The sequence below is a fragment of the Poecilia formosa genome, unplaced genomic scaffold (assembly GCF_000485575.1).
Source record: "Poecilia formosa unplaced genomic scaffold, Poecilia_formosa-5.1.2 Scaffold80, whole genome shotgun sequence".
Classification (NCBI taxonomy): Eukaryota; Metazoa; Chordata; class Actinopteri; order Cyprinodontiformes; family Poeciliidae; genus Poecilia; species Poecilia formosa.
The window spans coordinates 648432-663961 of record NW_006800019.1 but is presented as its reverse complement, the minus strand read 5'-3'; the positions used below and the strand labels follow the sequence as shown (position 1 = coordinate 663961).

Sequence of the window (15530 nt, the reverse complement as noted above, 5' to 3'; positions counted from 1 at the left end):
TAAGGTTCCTCATACGTGGAGACGCTGAAAAATAACTTGATATCAATGCGACAACAAGAGCTGCTCATTCACAGACTCCTATGTTTCTATAGGGCATCTGAGAAGAAGGACAACTAAATTTCTCAGCTCAGCATGTTTACATTTTGTACCATGCTGTATCTCCAAAGAGCTTTTACTTTTAAAAGTCTTTATTGTAATCATCCTCCCAATCATGAGGAGCATTTAAAGAACGATATGTTGCAAAAAAGGGATCGACATTATGTCATGAAATGACTTGACTAAACTATGAAGTAAGCACTTCAACTTCTCCAGCTGCAATGCTGAGCTTTTTCTGATAAGTAAACACAACTAAATTTAGCTATAGCAGGTCACATCGATCGCAATAGTTTGTTGTGAATACGGTTACCGATTTAAGACCAACTCAATTTGGTAGAAGTGAGAGAGCAAAACATGAAGCGGATAACAGGAAGGCTGAACATAACATAGCAAATTTGCTCTAGCATCACCCCTAGTCTGTCATATGTGATCATATGGTAAAGAACATACTGGACGCAAAAATGTTTGCAAGCTTTTGGAAACCTCACAATTATTAAACGCACAGTCGAGAGTTTTGGTCATGCTAGCCATGTTAATGGTTCATGTAAGACGCTAAAGACAGATTAAAACGGTAACTCATAAAAAAATGTTTTAGTGATTTCTTGGAGGTGTCGGCTCAGCAGCAAATATAAAAAATAATGACCACTTGGATCAGGAAGGACAGAAATATATTAACATTGGTTCTTATATCTTAATACATTATATTTCTCAAAGAGCTATTGAAACCAGACAAAAATCTGAATCAGTCTTTTTAAAACCCACAGATCTGAAATCTTAACCTAACCCCTGTCTCTACCACTCCAGTCCCCGCTAGCCTCTCACCAGCCTCCCTCGGCTGACAGTCGTCTCTGGGCTGGAGGTTTGCAGCCTTCAGAAATTTTCTCTAGTTTTGTACACAAACCCACCAGTATATGGGAAAGTTTGAAATATCAGAACTTATTCACCAAATGTGTTTCCATCACCCCGTTTTGCATTAACGCCTTTTTTTTTATTTTTTTTTTTACCATCACTCAAATTTTATTATGTGGACATGAGGCAAAGTGGAAGCGGTTTTTCTTTAAATGTCTTCTTTCAACACCTCCAGCTTCGTATCCGACCATCTCCCGCCCTTCAGGACTCTTATACTTATGCAATGGCATTAAATTTAGAGCCCCTGTCGATCCTTTGTCTGGACTCTAAAAAGCCTGTGTTTCCTTCTGCTCTAGGGTTCCATGGCAGCCCCCTGACTGACTCCAATACAGTCTGCTGTCAGCTCCGATTATTGTGTTATTCATTCTGACAGCCGGGCCCGTCCACTGACCAACTCTCAGCACTCTGGAATTACATTATACAACAGACTCCACAACAAGCCCAATGGCTGTGCCAAAAAACAGAAAAAGGAAGCAGTGGTACACAGTCGACTAGATGGTGCAATACACTCTGCCACAACATAAAACATATCAATTATTATGTTGCAAGAATTATAAATAACTTTACCTGCATATACTGGAATGTAATCTGAGACAAATCCACTACAATAGCCATTTACACATTTAATGGTATATTGCAAATAGATATCGGAGGCTAATATGTTCAGTGAATAGATGCAACAATGAAAGTGGCCACCAAGCTGAATTGGCTTTCATGTGTGAGGTGGGGCACATCCCATGCAGCATGCCACTTTGACCAAAGACAGAGCTGTGACCACAGCATCTTGTATGTTTGCACACAGTGAAATGGAAGGGAAGCACAACTGAGCACGCGAATGTTACTGACAGTGAATCCAATACTGCTAGCTTTGAAAATGGCAGCAAAAACTCTTTTAAGATTTCCCACAGGAGATGGTTATTTCAGGGTCATCCATGCAATGTCACACACATATGAATGAATATTCTGCTCATTCTTATTTGCATTACAGTTTTACGTCAGTCAGATTAGATGGACACCGCTTTGGCTCCAAGTCCCCCTCACGGTTTGCAGGACACATCCGATGTGGGTTCCTGCAGCTTTCTTTCAACAATGGCTTCTTCTTGCCAGTATTCCATAAAGGCTAGATTTGTGCAGTGCATCAGTTATAGCTGCCCGAGTGACACGTCGTTCCACATGAGGTCCCTCAGAGCTACTGCCGATCTCTTGGCTGTTTCTTTGATAAATGATCTCCTTGCACGGCCTGTCAGTTTAGGTGGATGGTCATATTTTGCAAGGTTTGCAGTTTTGCCATCATCCCTTTCAACTTTTGGATGATAGGTTTTATGATGGATGGATTTTACTTGGAGGTATAAGACAAAAGGCAGCAAAATATAGATGCACATGACATATTTTAGATTTTCTGTTCCGCTTTTTGTGCGCACCCATAACATAAAATCCAAAGAAGAAGATGTTACAACCACAAACTTTAACCTGACAAAAGGTGATCAAGTTCAGGGGATAGAATGAGCACTTTCAGGAACGGTGCTAAAAGTTACCAAGTAAAAGACAGTTAGGAAAACATCATCCTTGCCGATAGGAGGATGAGATATGAGGAAGATGGACACGAGGTCAGTTTTTCATGTGTGGTTTAGGGAAGGAACACAAAGGGAAACTGGAGGGAAGAAAAGACGGAAAGAAAGAGACAGGGTGTGGAGGAGACAGCAGAGGAGGAGAAGTGGTGCCTGCATGGCGTGAGAAAGTCCTGTGTTTGTGGTGTGTTATAGGCTGGTGAAGCTGAGGAAGGCTCAGGGCCACAGACCGGAGGGATTTACGGGGCTTTGCTTCTTCCTCTGTGGAGGCAGCGGCTGATGCACTGCCTCTCCAGCCCCTCGTGCCTCCACATGGTTTCCCCTGCAACTACATCACTGATTCAAGTCATGAAAAGACCCCGATACAACCACCCACCCGTACTGTAAAATATCTTCTTTACAGAAGGAGGATCTAAGTCTAACAAAGCCAATTCCATTTTCTCCTCAGCCCAAATGCTAACCTGCTCATTTTTCTGTTTTCCCTCCCTTCCCCCATCACTCCATGTCTCCACAACAATCTAAAAACCCAGCAGTCACTTCGACTCCATCGTCCAGGAGCTGTGGCTCAGGCATGCAAGTCACAGGGAGCGGGACACGACTGCGGTTTCGAGGGACATCAAGGGCATGTGATGGACAGATAATCTAGCTGAGAGGCCCCCAGCCTCCTGCAGAGACCTCTTTAGCAGTTCAGTCCCAGGACACAGCATGTCCCGAGTGTGTGTGGGCCAATTGTACCACATGTCTGGGAGTGTTTTTCAGGAAAGGATCCTGCTAAAGCAACTGCGTAGATAAACTCCTCAAATTAGATTTTAAAATGTACATTTAAAAGTCAGTGTCTGGTTCCAACAAATCAACACGCATTTGAAATCTATGTGCTACAGATTAAGCTGCTGTTGCACTAAATGACCTTAGTCTCACTGGCCTGGGGTAACGCAGTTTCGTTATGAAGCTGCATTCCAAGAAATATCCACTTAAAATTACTTTCCAGCACAAGTAAGAACAGATTTGTGTGTGTGTGTGTGTGTGTGTGTGCATGCATGTGTGTGTGTGCGTGTGTGTGTTTATGTATAAGAAGAAGAATCAGCTGTTTATGAGTTTGGGAAAACAAAACTTTGGTTCCACTTTGCTCACAACAAAGTCATTTTAAATACAAATATATAAGAAGGGAAATAAAAATAAGAGCATTTTTGATTGTATATGTATACATGCATGCATGCATGCATACATGCATACATACAGGTTTTATTTGTTTTGTTTTTTATGAGAAAGATGTGGCTGAATTACTGCCAGAATGCATGGGAGAGAGACAACGTGGGGACTTTTTCTGACCTTAGACCCATTCAAGTTGTGGATATAGAAGGAATATCATCCATAAAGCTCCTCTCTGCAGACATAATTATTTGTTGCAGTCTCTGCTGGGCCTTTTTCCAAACAGTAGGAGGACCGTGTCAGGTATGACTCTATCAGCCTCTTTGTAAAATTGTACTTATTGTACAAGTATTTATACTTAAATAAATGGAGACAACTGTAAAAAAAAATCCCACATACAATTTAACTGCATATTATTTGCTGCAACGCTTGTATTACACCCCATTTTGATTCATTTTAAAGTCTGATCTCCAGTTTGGGCCAACTAACTTGAAAAACATGATGGGTTGATCTGATCTGATCTAGTAAAATAACTCTAAACAAGCTCTTGCTTCTTGGAGTCAGAACTCAAAACTCTCCTGCTTAAGACAAGAAGACACTTTAATTACATTACTCATTTTAATTATGCTTTTAATTATGCATGTTGCTAACTGCTAATTTTTTGTTGACAAAAAACACATGGATACTTTGAAATGCTAGTTTTCAGAGTGTGTACATAACTTCCCTCTGGCGGTTACAAAATGATACATGGTTGGTAGGAAATGTCCTGCAGCAGACATCTCATTTCTGTGTTAGGAAAAAGTCAGAGGTGAAACAACCAGAACCTCAGTTACTTATGTTAAAACGCAAAGGGATAAATTGCCCTGCACCTGATGGCTCCTCATAAGTACTGTTATTTACAGCTGGTATCTACCATCAGTTACAGGATTTTCTCTGCAAATGGACAGAGATTACACTGCAAGCAGAAAGAAGGGAAGTGTATTTGCATGACTGAGATCCATTTCCACCACTGCTTTGTAGTCCTTTTTAAATGCTAAATCAGGGCTAAAAAAAACAAAAAAACAAAGTCCAATAAGGAATTAGGCCCAGACAATTGTTGCGTAAGGTGTTTTTGATGTTGAAAGAGATTCCTCAGTGGCAAGCAGTCCTCAAGATGGAGAAAGTGCTTACATGCAAAGGCTTATTCAAACATCTGCTCCTATTCTCTGGCTCGACCACAATGAATGTGGTTCATGCAAGAATCATAATTGCACACAGACTCACTCGACATAAAAACAGAAGGAGTTTGTCTATTTTCGTAGGGACTGCTCTGAGGAGAAATATGAGCAGAAATCTCAGTTTTGACACAACGACATCTTGAACCGGATGGCTTAAAATCGAAGCTATTGCCTTCAACATTTTCAAATTCCCTCCGTCTATATCTTTTGAAAGAAGGGCTGCCTCGGTTATTTTACATATTAACGAAGGAACAAAGAGCAAATAAGGCAACTAAATACTGGAAATATTTAAAACACCCCAATCTTTTAGAGTCCTACTATAAAAAAAGCAAGGTTTGAGCTTTGTCTACTAAAAGCCATGCAGGCAGTGCTACAGGATTTTATACTAAACTCTGAATGTTTTTACCAGTCAGTGTTATGCTTGTAAAAGAGTAAGGTGATCGCTATTGGCGCCTAAGTGAGAACCCTGACTGCTGGGTTCTGGTAGAGCAGAAAGAGTTTAGAACAACCAGCTAAGATTAGATTGCAATAGTTTCGAAAAGCATGCATTTGTTTTCTCTGATGTGCCCGACTCCTTAGACGCTAGACAAGAGAAGCTGGAGACGAATTCAAAATAAACAAACTGCTAATCTGTTAAATGACTTTCCAACAAAAATAGCAATCAGTCTAATTATGTGGCACAACCTCAAAGAACTTAAGTTTCCAGACATGGAGATGACTCTTTGAAGTTTAAGCTGAGATTCACCACTGGAAAGAGAAAGGAGATCAAGGTGACTTTAAACATGGCTGGCTGTTGGTGCCAGATGTGCTGCTGGTTTATGCATTTCAGAAACTGCTGGTCAACTGGGATTTTCACGCACCAGCATATCTCAAGTTTGCAAAGAATGGTCAGAAAATGAGCAAATATCTAGCGAATAGTAAGTAAATGAATGAAATGCATGATTCAGAGGTCAGGAGAATGACTCAGCTGGCTCAAGAAGAAAGAAAGCCATCAGCAGCTGAAAGAACCAAGAAAAGTATGTGGAATAACATCTCACAACAGGTTGAGCCTTGCAGCATATGGGCCAAAGCAGATGAGGCTGTTGCTGGGAACCTTTCCTGAAAGCTAGAAACAAGGAACTAAGGCAGAAATTCACATATTCACCAACATTGGACAATAACAGAGTGAAAAAAAAGTTCTTTAGTTTGATGAATCTTGATCTCAGCTGCAACATTAAGATAGTACAGTGCCCACTAAAGAGTACGAAAGCACAAGAAAACACTCAGCAAAGTTTTGCAAGTAAAAAAACAAAAATCGACTCATTATTCAACAATGAACAAAATGACGGCTGACTAATTCTTTGTGGGAGCAATTAAATTGCAATCAACACTTAAACCTGTACTAACCTGCAAAAGCCAGTAAGAAAAGCAATGTTTTTAGTTCTGTAAGGCAATAAGGAAGACAAGCTGATTTAGAGAGCGGAGACGTTCCAGAGAGTTGCAGCTGAAAAAGCAAGATTAGCTTAGAATAAGAGAAAGCGACTGCATTCATGTTTCCCTTCTAGTCCTCCCAATCATCAAAAGCACATTTCACATTATTAAGTCGCATTCACCTATTCAGATTTGACATTCACTCGTGACTTCTTAGACTACACACCACCACCTGCTAAAATGCACTCCCCTCTATCTGTCACACTAAAGCTGACATGCCTGTGAAAGCAGGAGAGGAAAACAGGGTTCAGTTACCTTTTCAGACAGCTTGACACTTAAATTGAACCATAGACGTTTGGACTGACAGACGCTGCTCTTTCTTCTGAACTACCACTGCTCCGAGACAGAAAGGTTTTCTTAGGTTTAAATAATGGGAAAGGACCGATGGGGATGGCCGTGTGAAGAAAAAAAAGAGAGAAAAGAGAAAAAAAAAATCACTAATCACGTTACCAGACTTAGCAGGCCGACCTGCTAAAACGTCCCTCCCTCATGCCTCTCCAAAAAGAAGAGGATATAAATGTCATAGTCGGCAACAACTATGTCCATTAATTTTTTGAACTGATGATTGAAATGAGTGAATGGCCTCCTTAGTATGTTATGCTCAGAAGAGGCTGGTTAAACAGTCATCAATTTAAACTGACTGTTTTCTAAAGGACCACAAGTGAAAAGACACTAATCAGATCTGCTAAAGCAGAAAGAAAAACAAAAATGGTGATCCCCAACTCTGATTGTCAGGGGTCAATTTCAGCTGTTTCCCAGTTTTATCAGGCCTGAGGAAAATGAATGGGACATCAACAGGCCTTTGCAAAAAAAAAAAAAAAAAGGATGGAAGCCAAGGAGTCGGGCTGCTCTTTATTGTGATGTTATTGCTAACTTACAATATCAGTTATGATTCACCCACATTTACCACTATCTTTACCATTAATGCAATATCCATGCCACTTTCCGCTTATTACTTTAAGCTGGGTCATCTCACCATGTACTTGGAAGTTCACAACATCTCACTGACGGAAAATTTGTGACTTAATTGGCATATTAATAAAATCAACAAGTATTAAATGCATCAAGCTTCTGCGCAAACAATAGTAACTTTGTGTTTAAGAGGACTGCTAGAACTGTTTCTCACTTTGATGAGCACAGAAAGGACTAGCCAAGCCCATAAACTAACTTTTCAACAATTTAGATTTACATACAACCATAAAATAAATTTAAGATTTTATTTTTAGGCCACATGGCTGAAATTTATGTTTTTTTCAGTGGACTAGATTTCAGTCAACATTGATATGTCAGAAACAAGAAAACTGTACAGCTTCCTCCTCATAGTAAGAAGACTGCAAATATTAGCACTCTAAAGTCCTATAAATCACTTGCACCTCTTGGACACAAATGTTTGTTTACAGAGTACCACAAACGTGATTTTCACCTCCAGTCAATACGGTCCATGACAAATATTCATGAATTCTCTGCGTTTTTGACTTCTTAAATTCCAATTTTAGCAATAAAAGTACCATTTTTCCTTTCTTGGGGACAAGAATTCATCTTTTACTAAAATGTGAGTGTCAAAAATTGAAAGCAACTTAGATTGTCTATTTTTTTTTTGCAAAGTAAATTTTGCTAGCTATGTATTTGAGATATAAAATGCTTGCCAAAAAATTTGTTATAGACATGTTAATATTTTCCGCATTACTTTATGAATAAATAAAATTGACAGAGGTATCAAAATACATTTTACTGCTGTAGCAGAAAACATAGTTGTAGTAAGTTTTCTTTGTCCAACTGGGGTTAAAAAAAAACAGTTCTGCATTCATTATTTTGTTTTTGGCATTCAGCTTCAAGAAAATTTCCATCCTTTAGGTTTTTGTTCCAACATGTACCAAACCACAGTTTAATTCCGTGTGTTAATGTCGTCAGAGAACCAAGTGGTGCCTACTACTATAATTATGACATTATCTCCAATTCAAGTTAATTGCTATATATGGCCAAAAACAGTTTTCTGATACATAAAGACACAAAAGAAAAAGGATTTTATTTTATTTTCTCTTTTTATTCTGTTTTGTTTGCGGAGTCCTCCCGTCTTCTCCCTGCTTGGCTGAGCTCCTGTCCCAGTGAGGGATTGCCTGCCTCCCCCCAGTCTGTCCTGGCTGTTAATGAAAGACTGACTCTGCAGGTGGTGCACGATGCCAACACGAACACTTGTTTATGCTTCAGAATGTTTGAAAAGTATGCTTGAGAAAAGTGCAATTAACAATCTGCTTGTAATATTCCCTTCTTTCTCAGACTGGAGGGTTATTATGAAAACTTCATAGCTTGCCCTAATTTGGCTTAATAATCATCTTTGATTGATCTTTGATTCTTTTTTTTTGTTTCTCCCACCTGTTTTGTTCATAATGTTTATAAATTTAGATGTCGTCAGCGTATGGGTACTGCAAATTCATATCCCCGTCTCATGTGGGTCCTTGGTCTGCTCTTCTAGTAGCTATTGCGGGAAGTAAGTATCCTTCTCAGCACCATACTGTCTGAGGATCTAATTGCCAGTCATTTCCAAGCTGTTCATCTAAGCTGTAATTATGCTGAGGAGCTAAAGACAGACTTCTGCTTCTGTAGTGGAGTTCTGGCACTGCATCCCATGAGCAGCTGACATGTTGATGGCGTATGTCAGCATCTTTAGACTGAGGGCTCGTTAATATGTTGGATACTGAGTAAGGCTGACGGCGAGCCAGACTGCTGGACAGATTCTCATACATTTTTCTGTCAGTAAATGTGACTCATGCAGGTGTTAACCCCGTCATCAAATTCCTTCCCAACCATGCTTCGTCTTCCTGCGTGATGTGGCTAAATTACACCTTAACATCTCAATAAATGTGGATATATAATTGAAAAGTGAACTTATTTCAGCAATTCAATAAAAAAAAAAAAATAGAACTCATATAGAGTCAATACACAAATTGACATATTTCAGTTATTTTTCTGTAAATTTTGATGATCGTGGCTTACTGCTAATTTAAACCCAATGCAGGATTGTGGGCGTTGAACTGAATGAGAGAAACAATTTCAGGGCTGGTGGTTGTTTTTTCATGGTGTTGAAAGGGAAGGCAGATGTATCCAATATTGGCATGTATCAGTTATCGGCCATAGGAGAAATATTAATACTGGTTATCAATTTGTCCTCAAAATATTGATATCAGTGCATCCCTAATAAATGTTTTGACAACTGACTTATTTTATTGACAATGCAAGGCACTTGCAGAACTAGGTGCAAAAATGCAACATTTAAAATCATTTTCAAATAAGTTTTCATAATAATCAAATATCCCACATAATAATAAATTAAATAAAATGTTGGGATATTTTCCGCACTTTGAATGGCTCAAATTCACAGAGTTTTCCATTCATTTTTGCCCATTTTGGAGCATAAGTACAAATGCTCACCATGAATTCATGACTGTTGTTTCTAAAGGGGCCCGTCTTTAAATATTAAAAATGCAAAGGAAACGGATGGATACACAGAATGAATGATGGATGAATGCAACGCTAAGAAGTTGCCACTATTTACTAATGCTGTGATGCAAAAATCACCGGTCTTATTCTTATTAACACACACCTTACCACAGGAGGTTAAAGACCTTCTGTACAACATTCACTTTTGTTTATAAAGAGGTATAAAAAATAAAAACTGGTGACAATATCACAACAGATGAAGTACATACAGGTAGATTTAAAGGCATGCATTTTAGCATCTTTAAATGTGTAGAGCAATGACATCATTACTGTCCATAACCAGTTGTTGTTTTTCTCCTGAAGAGTGCAATTCTTGCAATTTGAGGCTATAAAACATCCCAATTAATCTGAGTAAAGTTGTTTTAAATCTACAATACTAAATGCCAGAAACAACAACAACAACAAAAAAAAGCACAGGAGATTCCTTGAAAAGGCAGAAGTTTGGAAACCAACAGAAGTGGCAAATGGCCTGTACTTGCATAGCACGGTCTCTAGTCCAGTAGACTCCAAAGTGCTTCACACAATATTCAGTCGTTCACCGATTCACACACTGATGGTGGTGAGCTACACTGTAGCCACAGCTGAACCTTTCTCTGACAGAAGTGAGGTGTCACTGAGGTTCGAACCAGCAACCAACAAGTTACAGGACAAACTTCTACCTCCAGAACCCACCGGCCATCATAATTACAGACATTACAAGATCATCCCATTTATGCATCAAAGACATCTCAAAATAATTCAAAGAATATTTCTTAAATACGTTTAACAACAATGTAAAAAGAAAAAAGAAAAAAACAGCTACCACATGAATAAGACTAAAACTAAGAGATGACAGTTTAGGCCTGAAAAGTAGGAACATTTCTGTTTGTACTAATCACTGTAACAGCTTAGTAGATATCCGCTTACAGCAACGTTTGGTCAGATTTTCTCATAAGACGCTTTCTTTTCAAATTTATGCTTAGAACATTTTTACAAAAAACACTCCACCAGAAGGGACCATAAAAAGATTTCCTGAACTACATGAGCGTGAAGAACAAAATCCAGAGCCAAAGCAGTTCTCCAAACTTTCTAACTCTCTTTTTTATGCCCCTTCAGGCTCATTCACTCTAGCTTTAGCTGCAGCAGCTCGCCATTCCAAACACTTCCTCAATTTAATAAACAGAACGAGTTAATAGTTGTGGATAAAAATCCAAATGTGGTTGCACTTTAACTTACCAGGCACCTGACTTTTGTCTACTTTTGCAAATAAACTGTAAGCTGTACGAGGCGAGGTGCTTTATAGTAACTAAAGCATAGTTATGGCTGACTCAAAAACCAACAGTGATGGAGAGGAACAGCAAGCTAAAAGTAAAACAGCAGGTAGAGCAGTGCACCAGTGGGGAAAGTGTAATTGAGCAGAACATATCTTGATGTTCTGGTGAAACACTGCTTTCCTCTTCTCCCTGCAGAGGATGAATCACAGCATTGTCTGAGTCACTAAATTACATAAGTGCTGTGGAAAACTCACTCAGTTCATCTGCTTAACATAAAAGGGCACTAACTGGATGAATGTGGTTGGACTGAATGAATTAGGTGTTGCACACATAGATGAAATTGCCTAAGATTGCTGCTATTTACATAACCAAACTGATTATTTCCTTCTCAAAATTTTGTTGAAAGCCCCCCACTTTGGGAGGTTTTTGTGACCGAGATTAGCAGCTAGCAACAATCAGAGCAGATCTATCGAGGAGTGAAATTTGATCTATCCGAGAGTAAGATCTGCCCTGTTTTCTGTTAGTTTCATGTGGGATTTAGTAAATGAAAGTCCAAATTCAAAACTTCTTTGCAATACACTTTTGCAGTTGCAAATGTACAAATGTGGTCTGCGCTCTGTACAAAATGGAAAAAACACAAATAAAAACTGAAATAGACTTTTTCCTTTAAACCCAGGAAGGAGATCTGAAGCAGAAGGCAATTATAATATTCTTGTAAACTGTTATCTTGTCAGATAAATAACAGTTTATTACAGTGCCATCATGTCAGTCGCCACTGCCAAGTGAAAGACAAGCCACTCCACTGAAAGTCAGGTTTAGTTCCTACAAATGCATACAGAGCCATCTTCTGAAATCAACAAATAAATGTAAAGCCCACCAAATAAATTAATGTAAATTACCTGAATTGTGAAAAAGCAGTTTAGTGCCAACAGAGAGCGCTGAAGCCAATGCCAACTTCAGAGTCTTTAAGGACAATTTGTTAGACAATCGCAGAATCTCCTGGTGCTTATACAGCTTATTAGTGTCTTGTCTGTCTTTCAGTCTCAGTTATTCTAACTGAGCCCTGTAGATTTTAGCATTGATAGGAAAACCCCCAAGGAAAGTCTAGGTTTAGCGTTGTTGGCACACAGTGGGTAAGCAGTCATTGAACTCTCAGTGGTTACAAACTGATTGATCATTTCAATTTGAAACAGCTTAAAAGCGGTGAAGGTTTCTTCAGTATCTTCAATAGCACAGAAAAAAATTTACTTTTCTTTAGGGGATAAAAGAAGTCGTTAGAGGGGTCTGGAAAGACGCTAAATACAACGACAAAGTTGGCAATAGTGATATAGCAGGGTAACTGAAGAGCTACTTCCCTTCTTGCTTCAAATTAAGAGTCTCAGGCAAAGATGCACAAGGAGGTCAAGTTTAAAGCTCTTCCTCCCTCCACCAGATAGAGTTACATGCTGGCGGTAATTGGACCCGACTTTGGCAGAAAATATGTTTTATTATGGTGCAAGATCTCATGACAACCCTCCCAGTTACATGCCGCATAAAACATCATGTTACAGTGAACCATATAAAACAGTTGGTGCCACTGTGCTAAAACTTTGTTGTGTTCCTATCCATGACCCGTGTTTTAATGTTTGTCGTCAGTTGCTTGTCTTTGCATGCCAGACTATGGCAAGAATCCTTGTGGTGAGAGTGCTTGTGGCATGACGGATGCAAGGTGTGGCACCGTCCAGATGGTAAAAATCACCATTAGTGCCTGCATTTAAACAAAAGGAATGCTTTTACCCACGACGGTTTACGGACACACGGCCCGAGAGATTGTAAGTGGAAGTGGCCAGAACCTAGGCTTCTCAGAGACTGCAAGGAGCCTAGACGAGAGCAGACAGACCCGAGAGGTTCAGACTAAACAAGGCTGCATAATTAGAGCTATAATTCAGCAAAGCTGTGTCCTTTGCAGAAAGGGCAAAAACGGCATCGTTATTCAGGCACAAACGAAACTGTCTCTGTGTTGCACTTTTGTCTCTTTGCAGCCATTTGCAGATGATAATTTATACTGTCGTGTGCAGAAAAGAAGATGTGTCTTTTGAGAGGAAGGAGAAAGAAAAGACTATTGTGGGGAAAAAAAAAAAAAAGAATCATTGACCAAGCAAAAATTAATAATTTCCAATGGCCTGGACAGAACACAACCCTGCAGAGAGTTGTTGCCATTTATCAGGGCGTACTCACAGATATCTGGCGATTCATCCGAGCCATCTGGACAGTCCTTCTCCCCATCACAGCGCCAACCTTTGGAGATACAGGTCACATGGTCCTTACAGGCAAACTGCTTAGGATTGCAAGTCTTGGGAGGATCATCTGATTTGGGACCTAAAAAAAAGATCAAATAAAAACATAGGTATTATCAGTTGTAAATTTGTCATAGCTGTGTTAAAGCTCATGATAAATGTCTGCATTATTTTGTTTTAAATGTGCAGTTTTCTACAAGCATGATCTAGGTAGAAAATATTCAGCTTCGAGTTATACAGATTTTATCTCAGTCGCGTAAAGCGACACATTAAGGTTAATCTAAGTTTACAAAGACATTTTTGTATCAAAACTACTCCAGGGCACACTAAATTTAAAAAAAAGGAAGGTTTTCATGTTGGCAACCAACAGTGGTGCCTTTTATTTGAGGGTTTGTTGGTTGTTTCTCCTTCCTTTTGCAAACATCTAATTTCTTTCAGCTTTTTTTTTATTTTTTTTTTTATTACCCTTAAGGTGTTTTTCAATTCTAGCCACAAAGGCTCTTTCATGTGTCACAGCGAAGATATAACTGGGCACTCAGTCACCATCTGACCCATGGGAAACTGCTGCAGTGCACAGTAGTTCTGGGCAGCTAGTCAGCACAGATTGTTGAGGTGTACCACAGGCTAGCAATGCCACAGCAACACTCCTGACCCTCCAAAAGCCTGACCCCGCTCCCACGATTCTCTTCTTTTGTTTTTTGCTTCCTGAAAGCAAAAGGAAAAGAAGCTCCTCAAACTAAACTTTAACACATCGCTCTGTCAATACTCAGTACCCATTTCATACATGAAAGTTTTTAACGTGATCTCACTTGAACTGAATATGTAAACTATGTAAAATATGCTTCTTTTCAACCATAAAGTTTACAAATAATACCCACTAGATTTGACTTTTCAGCGTACCTTGTTGGAGGCACTTTAACCTACAAGGCGCATGTTTTTGTCTATGCTTGCCAATGGATCTTGTACCACATAAGAGAAGGTGCTTAAAAGTATTAAAGAGTATAGTTAATATGACTAATTATAGAAACGTACAATTATAGAGAGGAAGCCCGTAAACTAAGAGTAAAACAGAAGTTTAAGAAGTGTACTAGTGAGAAAAGTGCAATTGAGCAGAAGGCCACATCAGGTGTTGCTCTGTGAGCTGAAAACAGGAAACTGTGGCAACAATTCACAATGGCTCAGTTAAAAGTGGAGAGTAAAAGATGGTTGTGAGCTTGAAATAATGGAGCCATGTTGCTTTAGATCAACAATTTAGACTGGTGGTGTTGCTCTATTTTATGGTCCTGTGTGTATTCAGGAGAGCATTTCCGCTTCCAGTTCGATTCTCACCAGGCAGGCGCGGTTTAACCCAAACGGCTAACATTCTGTCACATTGGGTGACAAAAAGCATCTTGTGTCTTGTCAAAACCAGTGATGGTTTTTTTTGTCTCCTAAATTATTGGACTGTGTTGTCCCACAAATGAAGGGCGGCCAGGAATGCTGCGGTACAGATTAGCTGCATGGGTCGTTTATACGAAGGAAACAAGTAAAACAGCAAACAGAACTGACCCGCATTAGCTGAGCGTTGATTAAATAAACTACATGGAGTGTTTCTGACACCTTTTCTAATTAATCCCAACTAAGACAGATATGAAAGTAAAAAGAGTCCAAACAGGTACTACGAAGATTTATCTAAAAATGTGGCTAACAACTGCATATTTGTTAAAGAGAAACTAGGATCTGTTACAATCAGCATCAGTAGGTGTGATCTGTACAACAATTGGAAACTACCACACAGCTGTGATAAGGGTATGTCTATTTCTAGAAGGAAAAATATGTGGTAGAAGATGGGGTTTTTTTTGTTTTTTGTTTTGCCAAGCTTTCAGTCATCTTTGTCACCCCAAACAGGAAATACAGAGAGAGAGAGAAAGTGAACCCAAACTATATAAATAGGACGACTTCAAAAGTCGTCATCCTATTTAGGTAATTGTCAATGTTAACACTCACATGGCAGCATTGCAAAGTTATTAAATCTTATACTGAGTAAGACTTTTGGGGATGATTTTGGTTTGGTTGGCTCCCCAAATCATTGCAAAGAGCTCATCTAAATGAATA

General features: G+C 39.2%; 1 protein-coding gene across 2 annotated transcripts in view; it reads right to left on the bottom strand.

Moving 5' to 3' along the window:
• Window positions 1-13515, bottom strand: part of LOC103141206 (low-density lipoprotein receptor-related protein 1-like) — a 76585-nt gene extending 63070 nt beyond the window's left edge. For both annotated transcript variants that reach the window (XM_016673637.1, XM_016673638.1), the window contains exon 1: window positions 13378-13515. The gene's annotated coding sequence lies outside the window, so the exon portion shown is untranslated. The remainder of the gene's footprint in view (window positions 1-13377) is intronic.
• Window positions 13516-15530: the final 2015 nt, after the last annotated feature.